The sequence below is a fragment of the Rutidosis leptorrhynchoides genome, chromosome 5 (assembly GCF_046630445.1).
Source record: "Rutidosis leptorrhynchoides isolate AG116_Rl617_1_P2 chromosome 5, CSIRO_AGI_Rlap_v1, whole genome shotgun sequence".
Lineage (NCBI taxonomy): Eukaryota > Viridiplantae > Streptophyta > Magnoliopsida > Asterales > Asteraceae > Rutidosis > Rutidosis leptorrhynchoides.
Window position 1 is genome coordinate 364,045,605 of NC_092337.1, and position 9,937 is coordinate 364,055,541.

Genomic DNA, 9,937 nt, shown 5'->3' on the forward strand with positions numbered 1-9,937 from the left:
ACTTTTAATATATTTTGATGTTTTAAGTTTATTAAGTCAGCTGTCCTCGTTAGTAACCTACAACTAGTTGTCCACAATTAGATGTACAGAAATAAATCGATAAATATTATCTTGAATCAATCCACGACCCAGTGTATACGTATCTCAGTATTGATCACAACTCAAACTATATATATTTTGTAATCAACCTCAACCCTGTATAGCTAACTCCAACATTCACATATAGAGTGTCTATAGTTGTTCCGAAATATATATAGATGTGTCGACATGATAGGTCGAAACATTGTATACGTGTATATGGTATCTCAAGATTACATAATATACAATACAAGTTGATTAAGTTATGGTTGGAATAGACTTGTTACCAATTTTCACGTAGCTAAAATGAGAAAAATTATCCAATCTTGTTTTACCCATAACTTCTTCATTTTAAATCCGTTTTGAGTGAATCCAATTGCTATGGTTTCATATTGAACTCTATTTTATGAATCTAAACAGAAAAAGTATAGGTTTATAGTCGGAAAAATAAGTTACAAGTCGTTTTTGTAAAGGTAGTCATTTCAGTCGAAAGAACGACGTCTAGATGACCATTTTAGAAAACATACTTCCACTTTGAGTTTAACCATAATTTTTGGATATAGTTTCATGTTCATAATAAAAATCATCTTCTCAGAATAACAACTTTTAAATCAAAGTTTATCATAGTTTTTAATTAACTAACCCAAAACAGCCCGCGGTGTTACTACGACGGCTTAAATCCGTTTTTACGGTGTTTTTCGTGTTTCCAGGTTTTAAATCATTAAGTTAGCATATCATATAGATATATAACATGTGTTTAGTTGATTTTAAAAGTCAAGTTAGAAGGATTAACTTTTGTTTGCGAACAAGTTTAGAATTAACTAAACTATGTTCTAGTGATTACAAGTTTAAACCTTCGAATAAGATAGCTTTATATGTACGAATCGAATGATGTTATGAACATCATTACTACCTTAAGTTCCTTGGATAAACCTACTGTAAAAGAGAAAAATGGATCTAGCTTCAATGGATCCTTGGATGGCTCGAAGTTCTTGAAGCAAAATCATGACACGAAAACAAGTTCAAGTAAGATCATCACTTGAAATAAGATTGTTATAGTTATAGAAATTGAACCAAAGTTTGAATATGATTATTACCTTGTATTAGAATGATAACCTACTGTAAGAAACAAAGATTTCTTGAGGTTGGATGATCACCTTACAAGATTGGAAGTGAGCTAGCAAACTTGAAAGTATTCTTGATTTTATGTAACTAGAACTTGTAGAATTTATGAAGAACACTTAGAACATGAAGATAGAACTTGAGAGAGATCAATTAGATGAAGAAAATTGAAGAATGAAAGTGTTTGTAGGTGTTTTTAGTCGTTGGTGTATGGATTAGATATAAAGGATATGTAATTTTGTTTTCATGTAAATAAGTCATGAATGATTACTCATATTTTTGTAATTTTATGAGATATTTCATGCTAGTTGCCAAATGATGGTTCCCACATGTGTTAGGTGACTCACATGGGCTGCTAAGGGCTGATCATTGGAGTGTATATACCAATAGTACATACATCTAAAAGCTGTGTATTGTACGAGTACGAATACGGGTGCATACGAGTATATACATTTTAAACGAGGATGTAATTGTAAGAATTTTTGTTAAGTAGAAGTATTTTGATAAGTGTCTTGAAGTCTTTCAAAAGTGTATGAAAACACTACATGTATATACATTTTAACTGAGTCGTTAAGTCATCGTTAGTCGTTACATGTAAATGTTGTTTTGAAACCTTTAGGTTAACGATCTTGTTGAATGTTGTTAACCCATTGTTTATTATAACAAATGAGATGTTAAATTATTATATTATCATGATATTATGATATATAATATATCTTAGTATGATGTATATACAGTTAAATGTCGTTACAACGATAATCGTTACATATATGTCTCGTTTCGAAATCATTAAGTTAGTAGTCTTATTTTTACATATGTATTTCATTGTTAATACACTTAATAATATATTTACTTATCATTTAACATAATTAACCAAGTGTATCAATATCTTAATATGATTCATATGTACCTAGTAAGACGTTGTTATAACGATAATCGTTATATATATCGTTTTCGAGTTTCTTAAATTAATAGTCTCATTTTTATGTATATAACTCATTGTTAAAATACCTAATGAGATACATACTTATAATAAAAACATGTTAACTATATATATAACCATATATATGTCATTGTATAGTTTTTACAAGTTTTAACGTTCGTGAATCACCGGTCAACTTGGGTGGTCAATTGTCTATATGAAACATATTTCAATTAATCAAGTCTTAACAAGTTTGATTGCTTAACAAGTTGGAAACATTTAATCATGTAAATATCAATCTCAATTAATATATATAAACATAGAAAAGTTCGGGTCACTACAGTACCTACCCGTTAAATAAATTTCGTCCCGAAATTTTAAGCTGTTGAAGGTGTTGACGAATTTTCTGGAAATAGATGCGGGTATTTCTTCTTCATCTGATCTTCACTCTCCCAGGTGAACTCGGGTCCTCTACAAGCATTCCATCGAACCTTAACAATTGGTATCTTGTTTTGCTTAAGTCTTTTAACCTCACGATCCATTATTTCGACGGGTTCTTCGATGAATTGAAGTTTTTCGTTGATTTGGATTTCATCTAACGGAATAGTGAGATCTTCTTTAGCAAAACATTTCTTCAAATTCGAGACGTGGAAAGTGTTATGTACAGCCGCGAGTTGTTGAGGTAACTCAAGTCGGTAAGATACTAGTCCGACACGATCAATAATCTTGAATGGTCCAATATACCTTGGATTTAATTTCCCTCGTTTACCAAATCGAACAACGCCTTTCCAAGGTGCAACTTTAAGCATGACCATCTCTCTAATTTCAAATTCTATATCTTTTCTTTTAATGTCAGCGTAGCTCTTTTGTCGACTTTGGGCGGTTTTCAACCGTTGTTGAATTTGGATGATCTTCTCGGTAGTTTCTTGTATAATCTCCGGACCCGTAATCTGTCTATCCCCCACTTCACTCCAACAAATCGGACACCTGCACTTTCTACCATAAAGTGCTTCAAACGGTGCCATCTCAATGCTTGAATGGTAGCTGTTGTTGTAGGAAAATTCTGCTAATGGTAGATGTCGATCCCAACTGTTTTCGAAATCAATAACACATGCTCGTAGCATGTCTTCAAGCGTTTGTATCGTCTTTTCACTCTGCCCATCAGTTTGTGGATGATAGGCAGTACTCATGTCTAGACGAGTTCCTAATGCTTGCTGTAATGTCTGCCAGAATCTTGAAATAAATCTGCCATCCCTATCAGAGATAATAGAGATTGGTATTCCATGTCTGGAGATGACTTCCTTCAAATACAGTCGTGCTAACTTCTCCATCTTGTCATCTTCTCTTATTGGCAAGAAGTGTGCTGATTTGGTGAGACGATCAACTATTACACAAATAATATCAAAACCACTTGCAGTTGAAAGAACCCGTTCATATACATTATAAACGATTCACAATAGTTGATTACATTGCGAGGTATTTGACCTCTATATGATACATTTTACAAACATTGCATTCGTTTTTAAAAGACAATCTTTCTTTACATCAAAAATTGACAGGCATGCATACCATTTCATAATATTCACTATCCAACTATAAATTGATTTAATAATAATCTTTGATGAACTCAATGACTCGAATGCAACGTTCTTCGAAATATGCTATGAAAGACTCCAAGTAATATCTTTAAAATGAGCAAATGCACAGCGGAAGATTTCTTTAACACCTGAGAATAAACATGCTTTAAAGTGTCAACCAAAAGGTTGGTGAGTTCATTAGTTTATCATAATCATTTATTTCCATCATTTTAATAGACCACAAGAATTTCATTTCCAGTTCTCATAAATATACGTCCCATGCATAGAGACAAAAAATAATCATTCATATGGTGAACACCTGGTAACCGACATTAACTAGATACATATAAGAATATCCCCTATCATTCCGGGATCCTCCTTCGGACATGATATAATTTCGAAGTACTAAAGCATCCGGTACTTTGGATGGGGTTTGTTAGGCCCAATAGATCTATCTTTAGGATTCGCGTCAATTAGGGTGTCTGTTCCCTAATTCTTAGATTACCAGACTTTAATAAAAAGGGGCATATTCGATTTCGATAATTCAACCATAGAATGTAGTTTCAATTACTTGTGTCTATTTCGTCAAACATTTATAAAAACACATGTATTCTCAGTCCCAAAAATATAAAGGGTAAAAAGGCAAATGAAACTCACACATATAAATATTGCAAAACAGTTAATAAAGCATTTGCATGTATTCTCAGTCCCAAAAATGTAAAGAGTAAAAGGGATCAAATGAAACTCACCATACTGTATTTCGTAGTAAAAATACATATAACGTCATTGAACAAGTGCAAGGTTGGCCTCGGATTCACGAACCTAAATTAATTATATATATTTATGTGTTGGTCAATATTTGTCTAACAAATTAGATCAAGTCATAGTGTACCACAATCCTAATGCTCGAGACTAATATGCAAAAGTCAACAAAAGTAAATTTGACTCAAAATAATTTCCAAAAATCTATACATGATTAATATATAGTTTAAATATCGTCGTTTTATATTTTTAAATATTTTTAAAAGATTTATTAGAGTAAATAATATAATTTATTTATTAATAAATAAAATTTTATATTATATTTATATAATAAAATTTACTTTTATATATATTAAGTAATAAAATTTATAGGGTTCATTTAATATTATAAAGATAATATGATAGGTATTATTAAAGTAAGTTATTACACGTAGTAAAATATGTTTGTATCAAATATTTATTTGATAAAATAATATCTATAATGATAGTAAGTAAAAGTTGTATTATTTTGTAATAATAATAATTATTATAAAAATATCAGTATTTATAATTACTAAGATGACATTATGATAAACGATAATTCTAATTATGATAACTTTAATATTTACGATAATTTTTAATATTATCTTTAAAATTATAATTCTATTTAAAATAATAATAATAATGATATTTTATAGTAACAATGACATTTCTATTAAAATGATAATTTTTGTTAAAATGATAGTTTTAATACTAACGATAATTTTAATAATAATATTAATGATAAAAATAATAAGAACGATAATTTTATCTAAATCAATATCTTATAATATTTTAATTTCATCATGATACTCTTACCCATTATTTCCTAATCGTTTCGTTTAATTGCTTTTAATCGTCTTTTATATCGTGTTCGTAATAATGATAATAATAGTAATCAAAATAATTAGGTGTTACAAATATTTGTTTTAATTACACTAATATTAATAATGATAGTTACTATAACATTATTAGCGATAATACTAATAATTATCTTAATGATAATATAGTAATAATAATATTAACAATAACAATAACCATTTTTAAATAATGATATATATATTAATAATGATAATAATAATAATAATACCAATAATAATAATAATAATAATAATAATAATTGGATAATAATAATAATACTAATTATAACTTTAACGATAATAACGATAGTAATAATAATAAAAAATAACAATTTTTTTAATGATAAATCCTTTTATTGATAAAGATAATAATAATAATAATAATAAGATAAAACTAGAACGACGATAATAACGACGATAATAATAATCATTTTTAATAATAATACAAAAATTCGATGGACTATAACTTCAAATCCGTTCATCGAAATCATTCGATATCTAAATGAAAAGTTCTTAATTTTTCGTTAGCTTTCCAACGACATGCATATCATATACCTTATCTCAGTCGCATATATAACTAATTCAGAATTCAACATAACCTAACTAAAGGCAATATCAAAAGTACAAATATGCATAATCTTATATACTCGAGCACTAGTCAAGGATACACTATTAGTATGTAAAAGTTAAATTATGAGTACTCACGTATCAATATTGAGATTCAATATTGCAGGAAAGGTACGTAGACGCAACGGAGATGATAAACACTATATTGACCTCACGAGCATACCCATGAACCATACCCAATCACCTCCATAGCTATAACCCATAATTTCCTTAATCCAATCCCACTCAAAAAACAATTTCAAAATCACTCGAACAGCACTCTGACGTAATATTTTATGTATACTAATAATATCTTGAAATAATACGGAGTAAATATATATATGTAAATCGATTGAGAGAGTTTAGAGAAAAATATTTTCAAGTTTCTATGAAATAATGAAACCTATTGAATTCTATTTATAATAGATTTTTGAATTATTAAAGTGAATTATTAAAGTATGAATTATTAAAGTGAATTATTAAAGTATGAATTATTAAAGTGAATTATTAAAGTATGAATTATTAAAGTGAATTATTAAAGTATGAATTATTAAAGTGAATTATTAAAGTATGAATTATTAAAGTGAATTATTAAAGTATGAATTATTAAAGTGAATTATTAAAGTTAAAGTAAAGTAAAAATAAAGTAAAGGTAAAGTTTAAGTATAGTAAAAGTATAAAACTATGTACGTATAATACGCGTATAAATATATATAATATTAATTTAAATCGTTATATATATTTAATAAAATAATATATAAATATCGTTATCTTTATCATACTGGTTAAGTAATGAGTTGTCAAAAGTGGTTCTAGATATTTATAAAAGTTATATACGTTTTAATAATAAAGTTCTTTTTAAACTGAAAATGTTTTTGTACGTTTGAAACTAAATCAAATAAATATAATAATTTTGTTTTCCAAAACCAAATATATTTTTAAGAATCATTTTGTTTAAAGGTTAAAATAATGGAAATCGTTATATCATAAAATGTTTTAGAAAAGTAGAATCATATATATTCATAATAGGTTTCAAGTTTTTAAATTACAGTTTGTTGGTGAAGCATGGGATAAAGTTCAAAGGTTAAATAAACGTATGAAATCATCTTAATGAAAAATGTCGAGTTACTTAACTTGTCGATATCCAACATCTAAGTTATTTACACTTCACGTTCTTACTTATAAATCACTTTACCATTTTCCGAATGTTGTCAAAAACAATAGATTTCTTAAATCACATTGGACCTCATAACATAGACCCGTAATCATATCATAATGTATCTAATAAATCAATCATTTGATATTATCTTCTAATTCCATCGATAAACATATTCAAACAAATACGTTCATGGAAAGTATTATACGTTTAATACTTTATTAATATTCTCAAGTTATAATATATATATACATATATATACATATTTATTTATATATAACGGTTCGTGAATCGTCGGAATTTGGTCGAGGTTATAATGAATGTATGAACACAATTTAAAATTCTTGAGATTTAACTTAACAAACTTTGCTTATCGTGTCGGAATAATATAAAGATAAAGTTTAAATTTGGTTGGAAATTTCCGGGTTGTCACAGTACCTACCCGTTAAAGAAATTTCGTCCCGAAATTTGAGTAGAAAGGTCGTGAATGATAATAAGTATGTTTTCATGATGCATACAGGCTGAAAATTAGAGTTTTATCATCAGCGAATAATTTGGATAAACAATCCATTTATATGAAGAGTACGAATGAAGCTAACATAGAAGAGTGAAATGAGTAAGTGTAGATTCATCTTATCATTTGACGTAGATATGATTGATTTCCATATTTTAAGGGATTTGAAGAAAATCTTTGTAATAAGATTTGATTCTCCGGTAACAAAAGGAATTTGGATCCGCTTTAAATGCGATAGTCCATTTTAATTGTTTTGTCGGAGATTTTCTTATAAATTCACCTCCTTCGTTTTCTTACAACTCACACCTTCTGTTGATGCATTTTATGCAAGTCCCTAGACATCTACCCACGTCTATTGCAGGTACAACAGTTTACAGGCCACCATGATCGTTCGTTATTATCCTATCCGTGTTTGTATGCGGTTACAGCAACTGCAGGAACGAGATTTAGATGTTTGACTATGTTACACTTAGTCAGACATCCAAGTGAAGCCTCACTCGTATGGCTAATAGGCTCATACGCACGGTTGATACTGAGCTAAGTCACAATTACAACCTAAATGAGAAGACACGAGTGAGTGATCACCCGTACGGCTGATGAAGCCAACTCGTATGTGTGATGGATGAATCGTACGGGTGAGTCAACAGCAGGGGTATATAAAGTCTTATGTTCATCATTTTAGGTTAAGCCTCTCATTTGTTACACACACTCAGATCTGGTGAGCTCCTCCGATTCTCTCTCAACCCAAATCACCCAGGTGGTGAATAATAGCTCTAGGTGTTGATCTAATCACACTTGATTTAGTTATGGTATGACTAAATTAATCCCAAAAAGCTTAACCTATTTACTAGAGGGTTTGATTCACTTATTCCGTCATTGTGTGAGTTAAATCTGTTGATTTCTAAGTTCCTAGTCATGTTTCATCACCTTCTATTCTTTCCCCCTCAACTCATATTTTAAAGTGTTCATCAATATGCTCCATCCAGTTCTGATTCTCGATATATATATAACTTTCATATCGTTCATTCTTCTTTTTCATCTACCGCCGGAAGAATCTATTTACTTCTACTATACTCTTGGGTTTATAGTGTTTCTAGTTCTCCCGTGTCTTTATATTGCTATATGCATCGATATATATGGTTTATAATTTTTGGTTTGTCGTTGGGCTTTATATCTTCCCTTATATTTCAAAGTCTCTGTTTTTATCTTCTATAATCATTGTCATCCACAGTTAATGCTCTCTTTTATTTGCTGCAATTTATACCACAATTTCTATTTCGGAGTTTTGTCCTTTCGTTTCTTCTTCTTGCGATTAAGCACCGCTTGTAATGGTCCAGAATTCACAGATATGAATTTCGGAATAAACATTGTTAATGTTCTAGGAAGGAAATTGTGATGGCACGATCTTGACTTGTCAAATTACTAGAATACCTTGGAAAAGGCCGAATCATCAAGAAATATTTTCTTGATATTTTAGAGGTTAAATAGAATACAAGAGTCGTATAACATGGCACATGATGATGTTATGATCTGTGAATCATCACGTTCTATTTAGAAACTCAGCATGAATTACTGTAATATAATCACGTTGATCAAGTGTCATTATATTATACTAACGCATGCTTCAGTTTCCAACACTACTTCAAAAACATTTATATTTTAAACTCAAAGGTTTACAGAGTATAGGAACTAAACAGTTTCCTTTTTGATGTAATACAGATAGCGCAAAGAGATAAATGATTCCAGATAAGAATAGTTATGGAAATATCTTCAGAAATATGGAGGATATTTATAATGAAAGATACGATGATATCTTAGAATTTCTAATATCAGAGGATGATGAAGAATATTATCTGTAAGGGTTTAGTGTCAGGAGCAAGGTATTCGTTAATGACTTCAGCAGACACTGAATCATTTGGATTCTTTGAAGGCAGGTTCAGTCTTTGTGATTTGTCCACAGCCTCCTTCATACTTTGCTCAATCCGTTTTTCAGTTCCAAAACTTCTCTATTTCTGAGCTTTGTTAATACACTAATCTTTATCATCAAACTTTTTACTGCTAAGGTCATTTACAGTTTTTGTTGCTTCATCAGCATTTCGAGAACTAGTTCGCGGTTCAGATTGTTTTTTAGAAACTTCACATTCGAAGTATGTAAGCCTTGGAAATAGACGTTATGTATAACTTTTGGCGTCAACATGCTGTAAGATTTCAAAATACTGATTGCTAATTCCCAATGATTCGTATGGTAATTCTCGTTACAAGAGGCAGATGAGTAAATGATGAGGTATCGATAAATATAAAGATTCTTCGGAATGCCCATGA